This window comes from Somniosus microcephalus, chromosome 16, assembly GCF_052327205.1.
Source record: "Somniosus microcephalus isolate GS21.2 chromosome 16, FLI_Smic_1.0, whole genome shotgun sequence".
NCBI lineage: Eukaryota > Metazoa > Chordata > Chondrichthyes > Squaliformes > Somniosidae > Somniosus > Somniosus microcephalus.
The window spans coordinates 89,062,144-89,086,507 of record NC_141002.1 but is presented as its reverse complement, the minus strand read 5'-3'; the positions used below and the strand labels follow the sequence as shown (position 1 = coordinate 89,086,507).

The 24,364-nt window shown below is 47.0% G+C and overlaps 1 long non-coding RNA gene across 1 annotated transcript; it reads left to right on the top strand.

Annotated features, from left to right (window-relative positions):
* The first annotated feature begins 7,661 nt into the window (after nucleotides 1–7,661).
* LOC147106370 (uncharacterized) lies at nucleotides 7,662–23,034 on the top strand. The gene is made up of 4 exons (XR_015081485.1): nucleotides 7,662–7,874; nucleotides 11,602–11,727; nucleotides 14,771–14,851; nucleotides 22,861–23,034. It is a non-coding gene; the product is annotated as an uncharacterized LOC147106370 (long non-coding RNA).
* Nucleotides 23,035–24,364: the final 1,330 nt, after the last annotated feature.

Here is a 24,364-nt window from a genome sequence, read left to right as displayed (position 1 = left end):
GACCTCCCTATTCTTCCTACCAATATGTAATACCTCACATTTATCTGTGTTGAACTTCATTTGCCAATTATATGCCCATTCTGCAAGTTTATTAATGTCCTCCTGCAATTTGTTGCAGTCCTCCTCAATATTGACTATCCCCTCCAATTTGGTATCATCCGCAAATTTAGAAATTGTGGGGGTGATTTTATCAATGGGGACGTGATGAAGGCAGGACTGCTGCTTGTCGGGTTTTAGTCCCGCCTTCATCGACGTCCGGCCAACCCACGCTATTTTCCCTTGTTTGACCTTGTTAAGCCTGCCCAGCGGGCTTAGCAGGCCAATTAAGGGAAAGCCGGTGACAGAGGACGTCAGTGTATGATGTTTCATCTGTCAAGATTTTTTGACAGATGAATTGTCATCGTTTGACAGCTCTGTGAAGCTGTCAAACACTGACAATCTGTCTTCTAAGTTGAGCCCTTTACTCAAGACTCACTTAGAAAGCTTTCCTGAGCAGAAAGCAGAGGCTGCTGCATTTAAGAATGCAGCGGCCATTCTGCTTTCTCTGCCGGTGAGATGAGGCAGCTCCGCAGCCTAAAGGGATGAAGCCTGGAGGAAGAAGCAAAGGTAAGTAATCTGATTAAAACACTTTGAGTCACCTCACACACTTACCTCTCCACACTCGCACTCATCACTCACCTGCACACCGGACATTTCGGCCCCTCCGACCCCCGCAGACCCACAGCTCGCCTCGCTGACCCTGGCGAGGTTCGGCGCCATTGGGAAGCCCACACTTTAGGGCTCAAAATAGGGATTAGCCAAAAAACTGCCTGTTAACTACCTGTTAACAGGCAGTTAATTGGCACTAATCCCCTTCCCGCCTCGAGGAGACGGGACCCGGCACGAGTCAGGTATCCGCCTCCTGGGAAGATGGCACAGAGGCGGGTTGGGGGCGGGATGGGTACCCGCTCCCAGATTCTGCCATTTTCCTGGCAGTCCCGCCTCCATACCCGCCTCCCCAGGGCTGGCAAAATCACCCCCTGTGTTTTTGATTCCAAAGTCTAAATCGTTAATGTAAATTGTGAACAACAGTGGTCCCAGCACTGATCCTTGTGGAACACCGCTACCCATCTTCTACCACTGTGAATAGCTAACCTTTACTCCCACTCTCTGCTTCTATCTTGAAGCCAGCTAGCATTCCATCCTGCTACTTGTCCCCTGACTCCGCATTCTCTGACCTTATTCATTAGTCTATTATGGGGTACCTTATTGAAGGACCTTTGAAAATCTAGATAAATTACATCTACTACATTACCATTGTCTACTCTCTCTGTTACCTCTTCAAAAAATTCAATTAGGTTGGTCAAGCAAGATTTTCCCTTTTGAAATCCATGCTATTTATTATTATACTTTTCATTTCTAGATGTTCTTCTATTTTCTCCTTTAGTAGGGATTCCATTATTTTTCCTACCACTGATGTTAAGCTGACTGGTCTTTAGATCCCTGGGCACATTCTATCCCCCTTCTTAAATATAGGTATTACGTTAGCTATCCACTAGTCCTCTGGCACAACACCTTTTTGTAATGAATTATTAAATATGTGTAGTAATGCTTCTGCTATCTCTTCCCTAGATTCTTTTAAAATGTGGCGATGCAATCCATCTGGACCAGGGGTTTTATCCTCTTTGAGTTTGATTAGTTTATTTAATATATCCCCTTTTAAAAATTTTAAATGCACTTATCTCATTACTCATCTCATCATCCAGTGTCATGTCCACCTGTTCTATCTCCCTGGTAAATACCAAAGTGAAATAATGATTTAATATTTCTGCCATCTCTCTATCGTTACCTGTGGTATTGTCCTGTCTATCCCTTAATGGCTTTATTCCCATCCCAACCTTCCTTTTTTTATTGATGTGCCTGTAAAATATTTTACTATTTTGTTTTATGTTCCTTGATAATTTAATTTCATAGCTCCTCTTTGCCTTCCTAATTGTTTTTCTGACTTCTCTCCTAATCCCTTCGTATTCTCTCTTATCATGCACTCCTCTGGTCTATGTACTTAATGTATGCCTCTTTCCTTACCCTCAATTGTTCCTTTATGTCTTTATTCATCCATGGAGTCTCATTAGTGTTTAGTTTGTTCTTTCCTTTTAGCGGAATATATTTTTCCTGCACTCTGTTGAACACTGTTTTAAATATTTCCCATTGTTGCTCTACATCGTTGTTTGCCAATATGGTTGCCCATTTTATCTTCCCACGTTCTATTCTCAGCTCCTCAAAATCAGCTTCAACTCCACTTACCCACCTAGGTTCCATATCCCTCAGTATTCTTGTCTAACAAAAATCTATCAATCTCAATGTTGAAATTTGCAATTATCCTAGCCTCAACAGGTTTCTGAGGGGAGCGAGTCCCAGATTTCCACTACCCTTTGTGTGAAGAAATGTTTCCTAACATTACCCCTGAATGGCCTAGCTCAAATTTTAAGGTTATGCCCCCACCACAGGAAATAGTTTCTCTCTATCTACACTATCAAATCATTTAATCACTCCTTAATCTTCTACATTTATTGGAATCCAAACCTAGTTGAAACAACCTGTCCTCATGATAATACCAGTCTCACTGGGGTTATTTATGGAAGTTTCACTGTTAATAGTGTGGAATGAGATGTACAAGAGGAAGCATAATGAGAAATAATGGGATACACTTTGATAGATAGGGAGAAACTGTTTCTACTGGCAGGTGGGTCGGTAACCAGAGGACACAGATTTAAGGTAATTGGCTAAAGACCGAGGGGGGAATTGAGGAGAATATTTTTATGCGGCGAGTTGGAATGCACGGCCTGTAAGGGCGGTGGAAGCAGATTCAATAGTAACTTTCAAAAGGGAATTGGATATATACTTGAAAAGGAAAACATTTGCAGGGCTACGAGGAAAGAGCAGGGAAGTGGAATTAAGTGGGTAGCTCTTTCAAAGAGCCGGCACAGACACAGTGGGCCGATTGGCCTCCTTCTGTGCTCTATGATTCCATAAATAGATCATCCACTTTGAGGAATATTTTTATAAATTAGGAAGCACAAATTCACAAGTGATTTCTGAAGCCCTTCTCATGAGTTAAGTCTCACTTTGTAGTTTGGATCATTTTTAATTATATTAAAATGCAGTTAATTCCCATGGAACTATTATATAAATAAGAACATAACATAAGAACATAAGGAATAGGAGCAGGAGTCGGCCATTTGGCCCTTCGAGCCTGCTCCACCATTCAATAAGATCATGGCTGATCTTTTACCTCATCTCCACTTTCCTGCACTATCCCCATATCCCTTGATTCCCTTAATATTCAAAAATCTATCGATCTCTGTCTTGAATATACTCAACGGCTGAGCCTCCACAGCCCCCTGGGGTAGAGAATTCCAAAGATTCACCAGCCTCTGAGTGAAGAAATTTCTCCTCATCTCAGTCCTAAATGGCCGACCCCTTATTCAGAAACTGTGACACCTGGTTCTAAACTCCCCAGTCAGGGGAAACATCCTCTCTGCATCTACCCTGTCAATCCCTGTAAGAATTTTGTATGTTTCAATGAAGTCACCTCTCATTCTTCTAAACTCTAGAGAATATAGGCCTAGTCTACTCAATCTCTCCTCATAGGACAATGCCCCCATTCCAGGAACCAGCCTGGTGAACCTTCGTTGCAATCGCTCTATGGCAAGTATATCCTTCCTTAGGTAAGGAGACCAAAACTGTACACAATACTCCAGGTGTGGTCTCACCAGGGCCCTATATAATTGTAGTAAGACGTCTTTACTCTTGTACTCAAATTTCATACTCTTTGGGCTCGATTTTGCCAGGCCCGAGGACGCGGGATTGGAGGCGTGTGAGGTGTTAAAATCACAAAAAACTGGCGGACAGGCCCAATCCCGCCTCCATCCCGCCTCCGAGCAATTTTCCCACATGCGAGTTTTCTGACCCTGTCTCCATCCCGCCTCCAAGAGGCGGGGTAGGCCCTTAAGACCCTTAACAACCAGTTAAGTGCCTCTATAATCCCATTTTGAGAGGCCTTTCTGATTTTAACAGTTTTCCCACGTGCTGCACGCCTCCTCTGGAACACGTCAGTGAAACCTGGTGGCAGCACAAGTGGATTGCTTACAAACAGCTGCAGCTCCACCATTAAAAAGGAGTTTTCAGCAATCTTCATTTGCAGGTGGCAGAACTTTGTTGTCTCAGGTCTGGGGGAACTTTTAACAGGCCTACTCATTGTTGTGGAAGATTTGAGCCTGACACCCATCTCCAGTGTGACCTCCTGGGAAACCCCTCTCGCCACCTTGACTGAGCGCTTCCTCAACTGAGGTATATACCAGAAGAATGGGAACCATTTATTTCCTTTCCTCCTGGACATCAGATTCAGACGAAGACCAGCCGCGGCAGCAGCAGAACCCTGAACAACAGCAGCACCAACTGCAGGAGCAACAGCAGGAGCTCCAAGCTGCTGCTCACCCACCTGAAGCTGCACAGGCCAGAAGGTGCCAGCGCGTGACCACATTGCTGCCCGGGATGCAAGGGATGCACTCATCTTGGCCAGATTTACTTAGCCTGCACAATCAAACGCTTTTGCCTCACTCATTCTTATCAGACCATCGACAATGGCCAAGAACCTGCGGATTCCTATCAGTCTGACCAACGTACTGACAATTGCAAGTTGCCCTAAGCCCTCAATGTGGAAGTCCCATTTGCGAAATGACACACGCCACAACTGCAACAGTTTGCCATCAGAATTTTTTATGACAATAAGCAAGTGATGGCATTTTAAAAATAAACACATTACACCCAAGTGACTACCCTTGTGACTATTTGTGTATTATCTTCCTCTTACATGTGCTCCTACATAGTGCTTCCCTTGTGGCTTCAGCAGATGTGGAGGCCCCTTGCTCAATTTCCTGCTGCTCCTGTCTCGACACCTTTGGCGGGTGTCCTCTGGGGTTATGAACCTGTGAGGGCTCGGCAACAGTCTGCTGCTCCTGTGGCTGTGCAGGGGCTGAGATGCCGATCTCAGTTGGGTGGGGATTCTGGTGGGGCTCTGACCGAAGGCTCTGCAGTGGCATGGTTGTGTGAGTGCTTGGAGAGGAGCCCCCGCTTCCTTGTTGTATGCCACCAACATCCCTCTCATCGGTCAGCCCCATTTCAGAGCTAGCAAGTGGCTTGACAACACCTTGCTGCACTTCAGGGGGGCCATGAGGACCCGTTTCTGTACTGGAAGTCCTACTCCCGAGGACTTGCATGAATGTCTGGTTTCTATGCTCAATAGCTGACCATCGCTCCTCAAGAGATGTCAGTCTATTGTGAACAATGACCATGTTTTCCATACCCTGGTGACTAAGCGCCTCCATGGCCATAGCCATTCTCTCCTTTATGGTAGCCATCCTTTCCACGGAGGTTGCCATCCTTTCCATGGTGATGTGTTCATGCGCCAACGCCTCCACAAAGGCTCTGCTCATGTTCACAATGGACTCCTCCATTCACTCCACACTTGCAGCGACCCTGGAGACAAAACCTACCAGAGACTCCTGCACCTGTTCTTGGAGTTCAAGCACCGCTCTCCTGGATAGACCCGGAGGCACAGGGTCGACATGCAGCGGAGCCGAGCTGGAGCAGTCCTGCGCCCTCTGACAAGGACTCTCCACTGCTGTCCCTGTCTCCACCATCTGCTGATGCTCACTTGTGAGCTGTGATACACCAGGTGACAACACTACTCTATCTCGCGAAGATCCCACCGAGGTGTGAGTGTCTGCACTGGTGCTGGGTGCTCTGAATTCTGCTGATGCTGCACCCTCAGAGGTTGCAGCTTCCTCTGAGGAATCTGGAGGCTCAGGCTGTTCCTCCTGGACAGTGGGGACGGGGGCTCTCGATGGTCCTATGGGGGAGTAAAGGAAAAAGTCAGAGATGTGAGGCCAAGGTTACATGCACATTGAATATTGCAGACGATCAAAAGTCAATGTGTTAGAGCATCAGAATCATTATCAGTGACTCATGCAATGTTAATGAGAGAGATGATAAACTATTCTGTCACCAGCTTGCTGTGATGCACCCGTCTGTCCGTCCCCCACTTGCGTATCCTCCTCCACTCCCACGATCTCCAGGGCCGCCTCCTCCCAGGGAGTGAGCTGGGCTACTGAGGGTGGCCCTCCTCCTGTCCTCACTCTTTCCCTCTTATTGTGAGCTCTCTTTTCCTGCAATGAGGGAGACAAGTGGAGTTTGAGTGAGAATGAAGGAGTGAGTGTAGAGAATCCATATCATTGATTGTTAAAAGGAGACAAAGGTGGAGTGAGGTGGCAAGACCAAGGGCCCTCCCTGTGTATTGTAAGTTGTTTTCATAGCATCACAGCGATAGGGAGTGTGAGGGCTGCATAGTCGAATAGTTAGGTGAATGTGACCATAGCGAGAGAGGGAATGGGTAAGGGTGCATGGATGTCAGTGTCAAGTGGGATGTGGAGGAAGAGGTTGTCAAAGCTGAGTGCTGGTGAGGAGAGGCAATGGGGATCAGATTGAGGGTGATGGGAAAGTCATACTCACTTTTCTAGTGCGCAGAAGATCATGAAACCTTTTTCTGCACTGTAGCCAGGTTCTGCGGCACATAGACAAAGAGTTGACCTCCTGGGCCACTTGCATCCACACAGCTTTCATCTGCTGGGGAGGCTTCTTCCTCCCTGAGGAAGGGAAGAGCACCTCCTTATTTCCTCTTGCTCCCTCCACCAGAGCTTGCAGGGCGGTGTCATCGAACCTTGGTGCAGACTTTGGCCTACTGCTGGACATATTGGCTAGAGGAATCTATCACACCAAAGGGCATAAGGTTTGCAGTCTGCAGAAGAAGCAAGGCTGCTTGCAGGCCTTAAATCCACCAGCACTGATGACGTCATCGGAGGCGACTTTCAGGATGGAAAGACTAAGTGGGCCAGGGATTCCCACACGCTGGAAATCAATTGCCCAATTAGGTGAAAATCACATATTTTTCCCACATCAAATTGGAGTCGGGTGGCTAACACGAAAAGCGGCTGACACGCCCCCAGCCCGCCCCAATGGCAAAATCAAGCCCATTGTCTGTGCCAGCTTGATTCCGTTGGTAACACTCTCGCCCCTGAGTTAGAAGGTTGTGGTTTCAATCCCCACCCTAGTATGTGAGCACATAATCCAAGCTGACACTACAATACAGTACTGGGGTTGTGCTGCGCTGTCAGAAATCCCACCTTTTGGTTGAGATGTTAAGCCAATTAGTCTGTTTGTTCAGTTGGACACTAAAGATCTTGTGGCTGTATTTGAAGGTGAGAGGAGAGCTCTCCTTGTGTCCTGATCACCATTCATCCCTCAATGAACACCATCAAAGCAAATTGACTACCATTGACCTCATTTGCTGTTTCTGGGGTCTTGCTGTGCACAGTCTGGCTGCAGCTTTCGCCTGCAGTATGCTTCAAAACTAATTTTGGACTGTGAAATGCTTTGGGGTGCGAAAGGCACCATATAAATCAAAGTTCTCTCTGTCTGTAATGTAAAATGTCTTCTCTAGCATGTCATTGTGTGGTACAATTGCAGCTTAGTCAGACAGCTGAAGAAATCAGCAATAAAACAATGAAGTCTCGCTAAAAATAGAAAGAGTTCTAGCTTAATACAAATGCAGTACGTAGCTTTTACAAAGCGGCAGCAGAACCACTGACAAAATATACAAGTGGCAACAGAAATATTTACACTGTTAATAGCAGTTTTGTTTGTTTTTATATAGCGTAGGCTACCAGTATTTTGTACTCGCTTCCTCTCAGTAGGCGACATTGTGCAGATGTAAATTATGATGGAAGAAGCGGTGATGTGATACTGATGGTTTCTAAAGCAGCTGGAGATGGGAGAAGGTGAGGTACGAATGAAAGGAGTTGGGAAAAGGAAATGTGATTGTCACGCCTTTTGTAAGACAAAGCATCGAAAGAAAAATAGTAACACAGCTTGAGCAAGAGCGACTCAGTTAAACAGTTATCCCCCAAATTTGACTCTGTCCAGCTTCTGTGAGGTAAGATTTTAAAAGAAACTTCTAATATTTAATTATTTGAAGTCATATTTAGATTAATATGATTTGGAATCCATTGCCTGAAAGGGTGGTGGAAGCAGATTCAATATAACTTTCAAAGAGGAATTGGATATACACTTGAAAAGGAAAAAATTGCAGTGCTATGGGGAAAGAGTGGGGAAGCAGGACTAATTAGAAAGCTCTTTCAAAGAGCTGGCACGGGCATGATGGGCCAAATGGCCTCCTTCTGTGCTGTATCATTCTATGGTTATTTATTGTCAATTTCCCTCCCTCCTCCTCTTCTGAAGGCTTTGACCCCTGGGTTGCTCCCTTATCTTGCTCTACTAGGGTAATTTTAACCTGATGCACAGTGACAGGAAAACCATTGGATCAGGTGGAACGTCAGCTTTACACCCCACCCAATATCACTCTCCATTGACTTCAATGGGCAGTAAAATCGGGTGGGGTGTAAAAACCAGCATTGCACGCGATCCTGTAGGCTTCCCGACGGGCGGGGTTAGCTTAAAATTGCCCCCTACCACAGAGGGCATCAAACCCAAGCCCTGACCTTGCAATCTCTCTGTACCCGCTCTTTCCAGCAGGGCCATAGGATAGCAATCAGGAGTCAGAAGTAGGGCTTATTTGTCTCTCCCTGGTCCCGGGACAATGCGGTCAACTGTAGCACCTCCCTGTTGCTGCCAGAGCTGAATCTCACCTAACTCAGCACAGACTGCTAATCAAAGGTGAAGTAGTAAAAAAATATATAATGACAGAGGCAGCTGGCATAATCTGACTTCCCTTGCTCAAACTGTGATCATGAAGTGAATGTCATGAATGGGGTATCTATGATTCATGGTGGGTCACCTTCTAACTGAATGAGCTAGTGGGGCAATGTAAAAATGAGGGTGAAATGAATTCATCAAAGAATGTTTCCAGCATGAACAAGGAAGTGACTGATGGTCAAAGATCAGAATGGCTTATTGGTGAGCAGTTACCAGGATTAACCAACAATTCTTCTGGCAATGACCTTTAAATAATAATTAAAGCAAAAGTTTACTTTCTAATAGTATTTTGAAACTTTGATTTTAGATTCCTGACTTAATTGATATTCATCATGCACATCAGGGGTTCTGGCTAATGAAATTGAAAGCCTCGGTGTTAATTACATTCCCATATGCTAATGTTAATTGATATGTATTTAAATAAGGGCAACCATCAAGCAGAATCATTCTCCTTGATGACAAAGAGGACCCTGCCAGCTCTCAGTGAATGAAACGGCAATCAACAGAATTACATCAAATGTGGAATGACCCAATTCAATCTACAGATTAGAGCAAGATGCTCATGACTGCCATAAACCATATCAAACCATAAATGTAGGCTTCACTTTAATCAGAGGAAAGTGAGAATCCGTGCAATAACTGCATTCATACGAATATAAGAAGGTAAGAATTAGGAGCAGGAGTCGGCCATTCGGCCCCTCGAGTTTGCTCCATCATTCAATAAGATCATGGCTGATCTTCAACCTCAACTCCACTTTTCCGCCCGATCTCCAATTCCTTGATTCCCCATGAGTCCAAAAATCTATCTCAGCCTTGAACATGCACAACGATTCAGCATCCACAGCCCTTTGGAGGTAGAGAATTCCAAAGATTCACAACCCTCTGAGTGAAGAAATCTCTCATCTCAGTATTAAATGGCCGACCCCTTATCCTGAGACTATGCCCCCTAGTTCTAGACTCTCCAGCCAGGGGAAACAATCTCTTAGCATCTACCCTGTGAAGCCCCCTCAGAATCTTATATGTTTCAATGAGATCACCTCTCTTCTAAACGCCAGGGAATATTCAAGTTATAGTGTTGGGTATAGAAGTTCCCAGCATAATCGGCAAAGTATTTCTCAGTTAATGTCATCTTGACTCAGTTGGTAGCATTCTTGCCTCTGAGTCAGAAGGCTGTGAGTTTAAGATCCATTCCAGGACAGGAGCACATAATCTAAGCTGACACTTCAGTGCAATATTGAGGAAGTGCTACATTGTTGATGGTGCTGCCTATCAGGTGAGATGTTAAACCAAGGTCCCCTCTATCTAAAATAAAGAACAAACTTGCCTTTATATCGCACCTTTCATGACTTCAGGATGTCCAAAGCATTTCATAGCCAATGGAGCACGTTTTGAAGTGTAGGCATCATCATTGTAATATAGGGAATTGCAGCAGCCAATTTGCACACAGCAATGAGATAATGCCCGGATTATCTGTTTAGTGGTGTTAGCTCAGGGATAACTGTTTACAAATTAGATAAATTTCTTTCAGAAAATAATGTTTTGGGATATAGTATATGAGTCGTTTGAGACATGACATGTGGTAAGTGTAGCAAGCTTGGGAGGAACAGGTGACTTAGGACCTACGGTTCTCAAAACCTTTCACCACTGGGGTTTTCCTCACGCTGTCTGGGTCTGTTGTAGACTAATTGATAGAGATTGATTTTTTTACCTAACCGAACAGGAAAATGGGGCCTTGGTTTAACGTCTCACCCAGAGAGCACCAACAGTGCAGCATTTCTAGATGATGTGCTCCAACCTTTGGAGTGGGGCTTGAACCCCGTGACCTGCTGACTCTGAGGCCAGACTGCTACCACTGCCACAGGTGGATGTAAGATATAAAAAAAAGCCCCGTGGCACTATTCAAAGAAAGAGCAGGGGGAGTCTCCCGTCGTTTGGACTACAATAGGCCCTTAACCAACACCAACAAAAATAAACATGCCAACGAGTGATTGATCTCATTTGCTGTTTGCGGGACCTTGGAAAATTACTCCCAGTGGCTGGGCTTCAAAAGTAATTCATTGGTTGTCGAAGCATCCTGAGAACCAAATAAGGGGTTGTCTGAATGTGTTCTCCTTACATCTATCTGTGAAGCACCTTGGAACTTTCTTTGTGTTAAAGAAGTTATCTAAATGCAAGTTGCTGTTATATAAGTACTAGTTTTTCCGTCTTCCTGAATGAGCAATCATGAAGGTACCCTATTGCTCCCAGTACAAAAATGAACACAATTTGAATGCAGCTGCCCCATAAGATTGAAACTGCGCACATTATTACAATATGAAAATAACAATGATTTGACGGCAATCCCCTAATCTTGGGGTTCGGATAATGAATTGTTTGAGTTTCATTCTCAAGATTTATGATATTGCCTGATTCCTCTGATTAAATGATGCTTTTTTTTAAAAATTGCTTCCGGATAACCACTGAACCTTACTTATAATGGAGTTCAGATCTATTTCCTACTGTTGATTATGAATCACACAGTTTCCGATTTCCTAAAAAAAACGAATGTAACAACAGTGGAATATGGTCCCTCAAAGAAAATCAGAGAATAAATTGTCCATTTCACCAAATAATTATTAGTAAACTGGAGCTCCCAGCACTTCATTACACCAAACCTTTCACTAGAATGCTATTGTCAAAGGCATCCAAAGGGAGTATTATAATGAAGGTGTTCTATATGCCAAAACCCAAGTGAAATCATTAGTGGATTATAATGGCTGCTTCTGAATACAATTTTTCGTTTTTTGATTAAAGCATCGGGAAAGCATTGGGAGTTGCAGTGTGTTCGTGGCCAGGACTTTGGTGTCAGCAAGGAGCGCCCTGCTTTAGGGCGGCGACTGCCATTCGCGTTATCAAAATAGGTTTAATAAGTCTGCTCAGGTACGTGCTTAGGCTTGATACATGTGCACGCAGGTAGGTGTGGCAGCATCCGTTCTCTTGTTATATCGTAACAAACTTGCACATTTGCCACGGGATATTTTCCAAAATGGGACAGCCTATCGAGATGTCCCAAATGACAATCCATATTTGTAAAATATGAATGGTAGCAATCCATGTCCATAGCATATACACAATGGTAAGCCATGTCTGTAATGTATATAGAATGACAATCCATGTCCGTAGCATATACACAATGGTAAGCCATGTCTGTAATGTATATAGAATGACAATCCATGTCCGTAGCATATACACAATGGTAAGCCATGTCTGTAATGTATCTAGAATGACAATCCATGTCCGTAGCATATACACAATGGTAAGCCATGTCTGTAATGTATATAGAATGACAATCCATGTCCGTAGCATATACACAATGGTAAGCCATGTCTGTAATGTATATAGAATGACAATCAATGTCCGTAGCATATACACAATGGTAAGCCATGTCTGTAATGTATATAGAATGACAATCCATGTCCGTAGCATATACACAATGGTAAGCCATGTCTGTAATGTATATAGAATGACAATCCATGTCCGTAGCATATACACAATGGTAAGCCATGTCTGTAATGTATATAGAATGACAATCCATGTCCGTAGCAAATACACAATGGTAAGCCATGCCTGTAATGTATATAGAATGACAATCCATGTCCGTAGCATATACACAATGGTAAGCCATGTCTGTAATGTATATAGAATGACAATCCATGTCCGTAGCATATACACAATGGTAAGCCATGTCTGTAATGTATATAGAATGACAATCCATGTCTGTACATTATGAACAGTGGCAATTCATGGCGGTGGTGTATGCATTGTTGTACACATAGGGGTAAATTTTCTTGTTATGTGCCAATGGTGGGCAACCTTGCGTATCAGAAAATTGCAGCCACCATGACATGAATCTTGTCATTCATGTGGAAATGACTTATGAAATAATACTGGGCAGCCTGCTGGTGGCGCTGTCCAGGGAGAGTATAAATACTCGGGCACAGGCCCAACTTGCTCAGGACATTCTTTAACAGGAACTAGTGAAGGACACAACTAGATCTCCATGTTGAAAAACAGTTGATTAAAGTTTTGTTTAATGCTTAGACCAAGTGCCAAGTAGTTTTCTTACGTCACACCATACCTGTGACTTTTCAAATATCGTGACAGCATGTAAGGTTCCCCACCACCAGTGTCTACTCAGAAAAGATCCCCCTCCGTTTATGTATCTGCAACCAAAACGTGCAGTACTCCATATACAAATGTTATGCTTTGAAACGTTATCGCTCAATTACTCACCAGAAATCACACTTGGAACGGAATCTATTCAGGAGATTTTGCAGCTAGTGATTGGAGAACTGGAATGATGCAGATTGCTTACACATAATTCTGACCTTTCCTTAACACTGCTTCTTCTTCACAAGCACAGAGGCAAGAGCAATGGCACGGAACAAGAGTTTGACTCCACTTGTAAACCAAGGTGTGATTCACCATCTTTGTCTGCACTACAAAGCTTTTCCAAACACATTTGGCTCGATTTTGACTGCCATCGCCTGGCATTAATGATGGGTATAATGGATTCACAATGGAGTCGATCCCCTTACTGCCCCGTTAACACTAGCAATGTGGCTGGCTCCGTTTTGAAAGGGCCTTTCCCCCAGCTGTCCAAAGCACCGCCTGTTTCAGGTCATAGGACACTTTTAATATAGAAATCTTTCCAGTAGCTGGAGTCATACCTGGCACAAAGGAAGATGGTTGTGGTGGTCGGAGGCCAATCATCTCAGCCCCAGGACATCGCTGCAGGAGTTCCTCAGGGCTGTGTCCTAGGCCCAACCATCTTCACGTGCATCATCAATGACCTTCCCTCTATCATAAGGTCAGAAGTGGGGATGCTCGTTGATGATTGCACAGTGTTCAGTTCCATTCACAACTCCTCAGATAATGAAGCAGTCCATGCCCACATGCAACAAGACCTGGACATCATCCAGGTTGGAGCTGAACAGTGGCAAGTAACATCCATGCCACACAAGTCCCAGGCAATGACTAGCTCCAACAAGACAGAGTCTAACCACCTCCCCTTGACATTCAATGGCATTACCATTATTGAATCCCCACCATCAACATCCTGGGGGTCACCATTTACCAGAAACTTAACTGGAGCAGCCACATAAATACTGTGGTTACAAGAGCAGTTCAGAGGCTGGGTATTCTGCGGTGAGCAATTCACATAAGTCTTTCCACCATCTACAAGTCACAAGTCAGGAGTGTGATGGAATACTTACCACTTGCCTGGATGAGTGCAGTTCCAACAACATTCAAGAAGCTCAACATCATCCAGGACAAAGCAGTCACTGCAGCAACTCGCCGAGGCTTCGTCAACAGCACCTTCCAAACCCGTGACCTCTACCACCTAGAAGGACAAGGGCAGCAGGCGCATGGGAACACCACCTCCTCCATGTTCCCCTCCAAGTCACACGCCATCCTAGGTTGGAAATATATCATCGTTCCTTCATCGTCGCTGAGTCAAAATCATGGAACTCCCTCCTTAACAGCACTGTGGGAGTACCTTCACCACACGGACTGCAATGGTTCAAGAAGGCGGCTCATCATCCCGTTCTCAAGAGCAACTAGGGATGGACAATAAATGCTGACCTTACCAGTGACGCCCACATCCCAAGAATGAATACATTTTTAAAAATCAAGAGAGATGTATATAACAGGCGGCTGGTTCGATACTGGTCATTTTACACTACCTCCAAAAGCCAAAATTAGCCCTAGTTTCTTTGGGAGGGTTTGGGTAATGTTGGAGGTTAAAATGTAAAAAATCTCAAACCCGTACCCAACCCGTCTCGAACCTGCCCACTTCTGGTTTTAATGGAGGTGGGTTTGGGGGGGTGGTTGGCGGACAATCAACCTGCTCACAGGAGGCAGGTTGCTGATTTAAATAGTTTAATGAAGCTGCGTTCCTCATATTCTGTCTCTCTTCCAGTTTTAACGTTGGCCGGGTGGGTTTCCCGGGCCTTGGGAAACTCGGCAGCTAAAGGGAGGCGAGGAGTGCTGCATGGTACAGGTAAGCGCTTTCTCAGTACTGCTTGTGGACCAGGAGGAGCATGAGTACTTCCCCACCCAGACCCCCAAGCAAACCTGCTTCCCACTCCATGCAATTGTACCCTCCCCTCCTTGCGATTGGACCCACCCCCCCACCGCGACTGGACTGCCCCTGCGATCACCGAACTCCCGCAATCACCGAAACTCCCCGCGATCACTGACCACCCCAACTCTGCCCCCGATCTCTCTCCAACTCCCCGTGATCAGCCCCTGACCTGCCAAATCACGCTGAACACCTGCCCCCCGCGCAATCTCCAACCCGAGCAGCAGGAAACCTACCTGCTCCTGGGCTGCGGCCTCTCCTGGATCATTCCCCGCTCGACAGGTAGCCAAGCCTGTCATAGAAACATAGAAACATAGAAGATAGGAGCAGGAGTAGGCCATTCGGCCCCTCTAGCCTGCTCCACCATTCGATGCGATCATGGCTGATCATCCAAGTTCAGTACCCGGTCCCTGCTTTCTCCCCATACCCCTTGATTCCTTTAACCTTAAGAAATATATCCAACTCCTTCTTGAATATATTTAATGAATTGGCCTCTACTGCCTTCTGGGGTAGAGAATTCCACAGGTTCGCCACTCTCTGGGTGAAGAAATTCCTCCTCATTTCTGTCCTAAAAGGCCTACCCCTTATCCTTAGACTGTGACTCCTGGTTCTGGATTCCCCGACCATCGGGAACATCCTCCCTGCATCTAGTCTGTCTAGTCCTGCCAGAATTTTATAAGTTTCAATGAGATCCCCTCTCATTCTTCTGAACTCCAGCGAGTACAAGCCCAATCGACCCAATCAGGTTGGCTTCTGGTCAGGGAAACTGCTAAAAAAACACACACACAAACACCCACATTGTGGAATTAAAACTCCACAGCGTTTGGGGAAAGCTGGACTTACGGGTTCCGACAGAACCCCCTCCCCCCCCCCCCGCTTGAAAGTCCCGCCCAGTAAATATCGGAGCCATTGTGTCTCCAGAGAATGGTTATTACTTCGTCCATCACCTTGCACAAGATGAAGCCTCACCAGAGGAAAAACTTCACTGTTGCAATACGGCCGGAATTTCCCCCAGGTAGGCGGGTTGGGGGACAGGGGGCCTCCGAGGCGGACGGGGAGCCCGGGAGGCTGGGTATCCCATAGGCCCTGCCGACACTAACGGCAGGGCCTGGTTTGAATGTGAGGCCTCGGATTCCCGCCCGCAACCGCTGGGGGAAGGAACGGCAATCGGCAATAGTCGGGAGGAGGTTGAGAGCATCGGCAGGGGTCGGGAGGAGGGTGAGAGCATCGGCAAGGGTCGGGGGTTGGGAGAAGGGTGAGAGCATCAGCAGGGGTCGGGGGTCATGAGGAGGGTGAGAGCATCAACAGGGGTCGGGGGTCAGGAGGAGGGTGAGAGCATCGGCAGGGGTCGAGGGTTGGGAGGAGGGTGAGAGCATCGGCACGGGTCAGGGGTCATGAGGAGGGTGAGAGCATCGGCAGGAATTGTGGGTCGGGAGGAGGGTGAGAGCATCAACAGGGGTCGGTGGTTGGGAGAAGGGTGAGAGCATCGGCAGTGGTCGGGGGTCATGATGAGGGTGAGAGCATCGGCAGGAATTGTGGGTCGGGAGGAGGGTGAGAGCATCGACAGGGGTCGGGGGTCATGAGGAGAGTGAGAGCATCGACGGGTCGGGGGTCATGAGGAGGGTGAGAGCATCGACAGGGGTCGAGAGGAGGGTGAGAGCATCGGCAGGGGTCGGGGGTCGGGAGGAGGGTGAGAATATCGGCAGGGGTCGGGGGTTGGGAGAAGGGTGAGAGCATCGGCAGGGGTCGGGGGTCATGAGGAGGGTGAGAGCATCGGCAGGGGTCAGGGGTCGGGAGGAGGGTGAGAGCATCGATGGGGGTCGGGAGGAGGGTGAGAGCATCGGCAGTGGTCGGGGATCGCGAGGGGCTGTCGGCCAGGGATCGGGGGTGGAGTCAGCTGGGGAGTGCAGAGGGGGTGCAGGGTTGGCTAGGGATTGGGGTTGGGGGGGGTGTCGGACAGGGATCGGGGGACGGGGGTCGGCCGGAGATTGGTGGGAAGCAGAGAGGATCGTGATCGGCCTCATTATCATCGTTAGGGTGGGGGGAGGCCTGGGGAGGTGATCGGAGGCCTCGTGGTGTGGTCGGGACCCTGGATCCAGGAGTTTGGTATAAAGCCACTTACCTCCTGGGTGCAGCAGTCCCCGCCTTTGTTTAACTGCCGGGTTTCACGAATTGTGTGAAACCCGTCCACAGGCCATCAAACCACAATGGAGGTGAGAAAAGAGGCTTCCAGCCTCATTACATTATTTAAATTGAGGTAACTCCCCCTGGGAGTGGGTTGGTCGCCTGCCCCCCATCACGCCTCCGGTAAAACCAGAAGTGGGTGTGTTGGAGACGGGATCAGGTCGGGAATCCCATTTTTAACACTTTAACTGCCCCCATGCTCCAAACCCACCCAATCTTTCAGGGGAAATTTCCGGCCCTAAGGTCTGAATGGGCCGTTGTACTGTCAAGCACGTGCTGGCTGCCATCTAGGACCTTCTATAGTTGCTCCACACAAGCTGAAGGGTCGACATGGGAACACATGAGGCATAACTGACAGCTGCTGGCCCAGTAACACACCCGTACCACACTGCAGGAAGCCATTGACAGCCTACAATGCCCTTGCCATTGTGCAGACCAAGATGCGCGCTGACATGACTGTATTGTTTACTGTTATCCAAATTGGCATGATTATAGTTGGCGAAGCAAACTGGCTTTCTCGCCAATCTGTTCACTTCACTGGTGCAAGACCAACATGCCTCCTTCCAACAGCTCCTGTATGCTCCTTTCACAGTTCCATTGAGTCCTCTGTACGCCAGTTGGCTGGGCTTGTGGGCCAGTATCCTGTCCTGTTGTGGCTGACGTGCCACCCATTCCAGAGTGGTCGACCATGCAGGATTAGTTGAGCACCAGCTCCTTCACAAGCTCAGCAGACAGTCCCTCAAGACATTAGTGAGCAGAACACGCGTGTAGTTTAGATGGATATAAGTACAGGTAATGATACGGATACAGATTGCTATGTAGGACTGATTAATGTATATCTTGGACTGCGCCCCAGTTAAAGTCAAACATTCATATCCTGGACTTGAGTAACCAGTGATGTTGGACATCCCAGATGAATGACCGCAAATATGTTTGACATGAATCAGTCATTCATGAAAGAAAAAACTTATGAAATAATACTGAGCGGCCTGCGGGTGGCGCTGTCCAGGGAGAGTATAAATACTTGCGCATGGGCCCAACTTGCGCAGGACATTCTTAACAGGAACTAGTGAAGAACACAACTCGACCTCCATGTTGTAAAACAGTTGATTAAAGCTTTGTTTAATGCTTAGACCAAGTGCCTAGTAGTTTTCTTATGTCAATGTTTATTAATATATATCATAATTTTTTATATCTATAGTTAACACATGTCTTGGGCGGTAGCGCTAAATGGGTGTTATTGCATCGGCTGCACGTTATATGCCACGCCCGATATTCATTTCCATTGATGCGATACCGCCTGCTTGGCACTCGCAGTCAAGACAGATTTCTACCCTGACATTGTTCCCTTTAGCCTGCTTCAAATTGTCCTACATGGACGATCCACCTAAAAATAATGAAGCCTCGATTTTGCCAACACTGTGATTAATACTGCAGCATTGATGGAAACTATTTAACTCTTGCCAGACCTTAGGATATCAGGGCAGTGGAAAACAGAATTAATTCTGCCAGTGCACATATATGCAAAAATAAAAGTTATCCTGCCAAACGGTACAATACTTAGTTTAAGGGGAACAACCCACAGCATTAAGCTGAGTGCAAATCCATTTTTTAAATTCATTCCTGGGATGTGGCATGGCCAGCATTTATTGTCCGTCCCTAACTGCCTTTCAGAAGGTGGTGGTGAGCTGACTTCTTGAAACGCTGCAGTCCGTGAGGTGCAGGTTTTCCTAGTGGTTTGATACAACTGAGTGGCTTGCTAGGCCATTTCAGAGGGTGGTTATGAATCAACCATGTTGCTGTGGGTCTGGAGTCACATATGGGCCAGACCGGGTAAGGGCAGCAGATTTCCTTCTCTAAAGGACATTAGTGAACCAGATGGGTTTTTATGACAATTCGGTAGTTTCATGGTCACCATTACTGATGCTAGCTTTTTATTCCAGATTTATTTAATTAACTGATTTTAAATTCGCCAGCTGCTGTGGTGGGATTTGAACTCACGTCTCTGGATCATTAGCCCAGACCTCTGGATTATTGGTCCATTAATATAACCACTATACTACCGTACCCCATACCCATACAGATGGAGCTCCAGTTTTATGGTACAAGATCGATTTAATTTATGTATTCACACAGCAGATAGCAATTCTATGCTGCCTACTGCAAAACCTCTGATTTATTTCACACTGTAGAATAATATTAGCTCCTTAATCTGGTCAAAATTCGCCTCCACCTGGCAGCAGCATGCGCCTTGCTCTGCAACAAGCTGGTTCCGGCATCAAGGCTACGCCATCAGTGAGTCATTTTTGCATCCTTTGTCATTGCACTCGTTTTCTTTCCTTTTCCTCTGGTTAACACCTTATGACCTGGACTGTTCTTCACTCCCCCACACCAAATTGGCTAAGATAGCACTGGAGACAGCGGGCAAAATCAGACAACAACCACAACTTGCATTTATATAGCGCCTTTAAAGTAGTAAAAACGGTCCAAGGCGCTTCATAGGAGACAAGATTCGACGCCGAGCCACATAAGGAGATAGTAGGGCTGGTGACAAAAAGCTTGGTCAAAGAGGTAGGTTTTAAGGAGCGACTGAGAGGAGGAGAGATGGAGAGCTTTATGGAGCGAATTCCAGAGCTTAGGGCCTAAGCCTAGACAGTGAGGCTTACCACCACCTTGCCCAAACCGACCTTAATTTCTCTCCCTCGCCCCTGTCAGGACTGCCGCTGGCTGGCTGGCTGGCTGGCTGGCTTTTCTTCGTGCACGGCATAGAAAAAGGGTTAGGGAGGGAGGGCCTGGTTCCCAGCCCATTTCCCAGCCCGTTTATCCCTCCCTCTCGTACAGGCAGAAAGGGCAGGAAATTTGAGTGCGTTGCAGTACTCCGACAGCTGAACCTTCGGGCTGCTGATGGGGGTCAACGTCTGGAAGAAAGAGCGAGGCGTAGACCCTGACTTTGTGGTGATAGTGTAATACGGGAGATAACGCGAGATGCCTGAGAACATAATAAAGAACACTCAATAAACCAAGTCACCAGCCTGCCCTGTGACCTCTGCAGACCCTCTGAGGGATCGGCAAGGGTCCAGGGCATGCCATAGCGCCATGTTTAATTGGGCACTTCTGTGCTGGGGCACCTCCCTGCGAGCGTGCTCCCAGGAAAATGAGCCGGGAGGCCAGGAAGCGCAGCTCCCGCCTCATCGGCATATATGCCATGGGCCTGCACCTACTGAGGGCACAGGCCCATCGAGAGGGAAGTCCTGGAAATGCCAGGGGCAGTACCATTAGCCTCAGAGGTCAGGCAGGGTTCTTACTTCTGATCATTATGAAATGATCCCTTGGCTGAACGTGTAGATGTCAGCTGAGGATGGTGTCTGACTGGCTGTGGTGACCCAAGTCAAGTAGTCCACCGCCACCTCCAGGTGGGATCAGCCACATGAGTAATGCCTGCAATTTGAACCTGGCACCTGCCTGTTCTACTGGCTCAGTACCGCATTGACCCACTGAACTATGGAGGGGGCAGACGTGTTTATCTTGCAACAGATTTGTTTGTCGTGATTAACTTTAGCGAGGGAGCAATATTCCAGAATACATTTATGAAACGTTTTTTCCAGCCATAATATTTTCTATGCACCTTACACCTATTCACCAATGTATGAAAATCTAAAGGATAACCCACTTCAGGTAGCTGGTCTACTTTCCCTGTTGCAATGCAATTCACTCAATAATTGAAGTCACCGTGAGCTGCTGTTGTAAGCCCAGAGGCCTGGGGCATTTGGCCAACCTTGTCTCTCTCACCCAAGGAGTGGAGTGGGGGAAGCCTAGTGGAGGAGTGGGGGGGGGGGGGGGTGATAAAATTAAACTGTATTTAAAAAAATTAAAAAAGCCGATCGCAGAAAGGTTGACACTTACAAAAGTGTACTGTCCTCATGATTTACTATGAATACATTTTATGTCTCAGTAAATGATGCTAATCCATGTACCTAGTGGGCTTAGCAGTCAGGTTGTTGCCTCCTGCATATGAATTACAGCTCTCCACTCTGTCATGCTCGGCATAAACAATACGTCCTCACGGACGTCTTTCCAAGTGAATCATGGCAGAGGTTATTTGCTGTGCGCTTTGACATTCAGATCACACTGTGAAAGTTTGAATTTTTTTCCCCCTATTATCCTTCTAATGTGGATTTAATACCAGCTACAATTCACCTCCCAAATCTGTTTCTTTTTACTAAACCAGAAGCCTGCCAGTTTCTATTAGGCCGAATGCAGTGAAATTTTCAGTGGACATGTTATGATTACGCTTCAACAAAGTTCTCAAATATTCCTTCTAATGAACTATGTGAAGCTGTGTGGCCCCAGTCTGAGGTGAAGGAGGATATAGATGCTCGAACATTTTAAACTGATCAGCAATTATATTATTTCCTGTTGAATTATACACGGGATAGGCATAGAAAGTGTACTTGGCGATAATGAAGGGCAGTCTACTCGGTAATTAAATGGCTACTTTACCTGATAGTAATTCAGGTTAGGTTTAAAAGCTGCAGTGCCACAGTCATAAGCGTGTACCTTTTATAAATTTGCACTCCCATCAATGGTGGGGAGGTGGCGGGGTGTGGGAGGGGAAATGGACCCCACAGGATTATTTATCAGGAGTGAAAATCATAAAATTACCACTACCACTTAAAGGGGCCAGGCCGTTAAGATAAAGGGTTAGATTTTCATTGGGCCATGGAGGCGGGATTGGAGGCGTGTGGGGGTTTAAAATCCCGAAATCGGGGGTCCCGACCCCATCCCGTCCCCAACCCGCCTCCATGCCAGTTTCAAAGGAGGCGGGTACCCGACCCGCACTGGGAGCCGCCTCCCCGAAGCGGGAAGGGGATTAGTGCCAATTAACTGCCTGTTAACAGGTAGTTAACAGGCAGTTTTTAGCCCTATTTTCATTGTTGAAATGTGAGATTCCCGACGGCTCCAAACCACGCCAAGTTAGCGAGGCGGGCCGTCGGGATGAAGGGCTTGGAGGGGTCGAGATGTCCGGTGTTCAGGTGAGTGATGGGTGCATGAGTGCAGAGGTAAGTGTGTTTGGTGTGTTTAAAGTGTTTAAAGAAGTTCTACTAACCTTTACTTACCTTTACAGCCTTCCTTCCTTCAGGTCTCAGGAGTCCCTCATCTCACCGGCACAGAAAGCAGAATGGCCGCCAGCTGTCAAAATCTACAGCTTCTGCTTTCCAGGGAGATTTCTAAATCATCCTGAGAGGAAGGAATTAACCTGGAGTACAGATTGTCAGTGTTTGACAGCTTCAAACAGCTGCGAAACGTTGATATTTCATCTGTCAAAAGGTCGTGACAGATGAAATGTCAATCTGTGACGTCACCTGTTGCCAGGTGGCCCTTAATTGGCCTGCTGAGCCTGCTGGGTGGGCTCAACAAGGTCAATCAAGTCAAAATCGCGTGGGTTGGCTAGAACTCAATGGAGGTGGGACTACAACCCCAAAAGTTGTAGTCCCGCCTCATACCTGCCTCTTCAATGAAAATCCAGCCCAAAGGGTCTTGCAATTTAGCCCATTAATAGATATGAATGGCATGAAACCGCTAATTGTTAGTAACATTAAAAAAATTGCTTTTTCTCCCACGGTGGAATTGTAGTATTTGTTTCAAATGGTGAGTTATTTATTCTTCCTTCCACCCTCCTTAAAACTCTCCTTCCTTTTCTCGGTTAGATACATAATAGTGTTTTTTTCTCTCTCACTTTCCAGGTAGGCATTTGGTACAAGCCTGACTCACTGACTTACCCTGGGCACGGTGTCTGAGCTCAGCATCAACGGGCCTCATAAGCATTCTGCTTTGGTCCCCATACAAACATCAGTCTCCATTAGCAACCCGAAAAAGATCACTTATGTCAGTGACACAGAATTTTCATTTCATTAATTAAAAATGAACTCTTTTTATGTGTGATTATTTCTTTCCAATGCTTGCGTCTCACAGTTGCTGTTTGGAAATGTTCTACCTGGTTGCCATGTGACACAGGTTGTCATGGGGGGATACCAGAACTGTGAGGTTATAACTATCAGGAAAGACTGAACAGGCAGTGGCTCTTTTCTCTAGAAAAGAGGAGGTTGAGGGGTGATGTAATGGAGGTCTTTAAAATTATGAAGGGGTTCGATTGGATAGACGTAGAGAAGATATTTCCACTTGTGTGGGAGATCAAAACTAGGGGGGAAAATTGGGGCACTAATTTAGCTGGAGTGCTACTTTTAGCGCCCCGAAAGAGTTAGCACCCCCGCGCTCAAAATTGAATGGTAGCGCCCCAAGCAGGAGGCGGGGCATTACTGGAAGCGCTCCCCCTCCATCTTGGGGGTACTACAGGCCTCCCTCCCCTGATTAAATGGGAGGGGCCTAGCTCAGCACGCACCGGGGCCCTGCTGGACCACCGGGGAGCGGGGTGTTGGCTAAAGAGCCCGGCACTCGAGAGGAGCGCCGGGCTGACCGATCGTGGCCGGCAACCCCGCAGGAGGAGGCGAGAGGGGGCAGGTGCTGGCAGGCGGCCCGAAATAAAATGGCTGCCCGGCACCTGCCCTTTAATTATCGCTGCCCCAGTCGCAAACACGGCACCCTGACCCTGTCAGACGTAGCGTCTGGCGGTAGGTCAGGGGGCGCGAGCCAAGTTTGCGGCCAGGTCTCGAGTGGGGCGCTGCACACGGCCATGACATCATCGCCGGAGGCGCAGCACCGCGGGGCGCTACCGGCTACCGTCATCGCTAACTTCCTGCTGAATTTCACGGGAGGTGTTAGCGGCGCCGCGCCAGCGCGCTAGTTGCTTTGTGGGAGGCGCAAAGCAACTGAATTTTTCCCCTCAGGGGTCTTGCACAGGAATAAGGCTAAGATTTATGCCGGTTTCTGCGCCGAACTTGACAAAGAGAACCTACGCCCAAATTTCCTGGCGGAGCTCATTTGCCTGCGCCGGTACGTAAAAACGGGTGTCAAACAAGATGCATCGTCACCGATAGGGAAAATATAGCGGCTTGCTGTCTTCTGGCATGACGCCTCACTCTCCAAGCCTTTTGACTCTGCTGACCCGGTGACTTTTCTTTGAGCACTGCCAACCTTTTAAGTACCTCCTCTTTATCTATTTTTATCCTATTCAATGTCACTACTGCCTCCTCTATTACTGATACATTGGCAGCATCCTCTTCTCTAGCGAAGACAGATGCAAAGTACTCAGTTAATACCTCAGCCATGCCCTCTGCCTGCACAAGATGA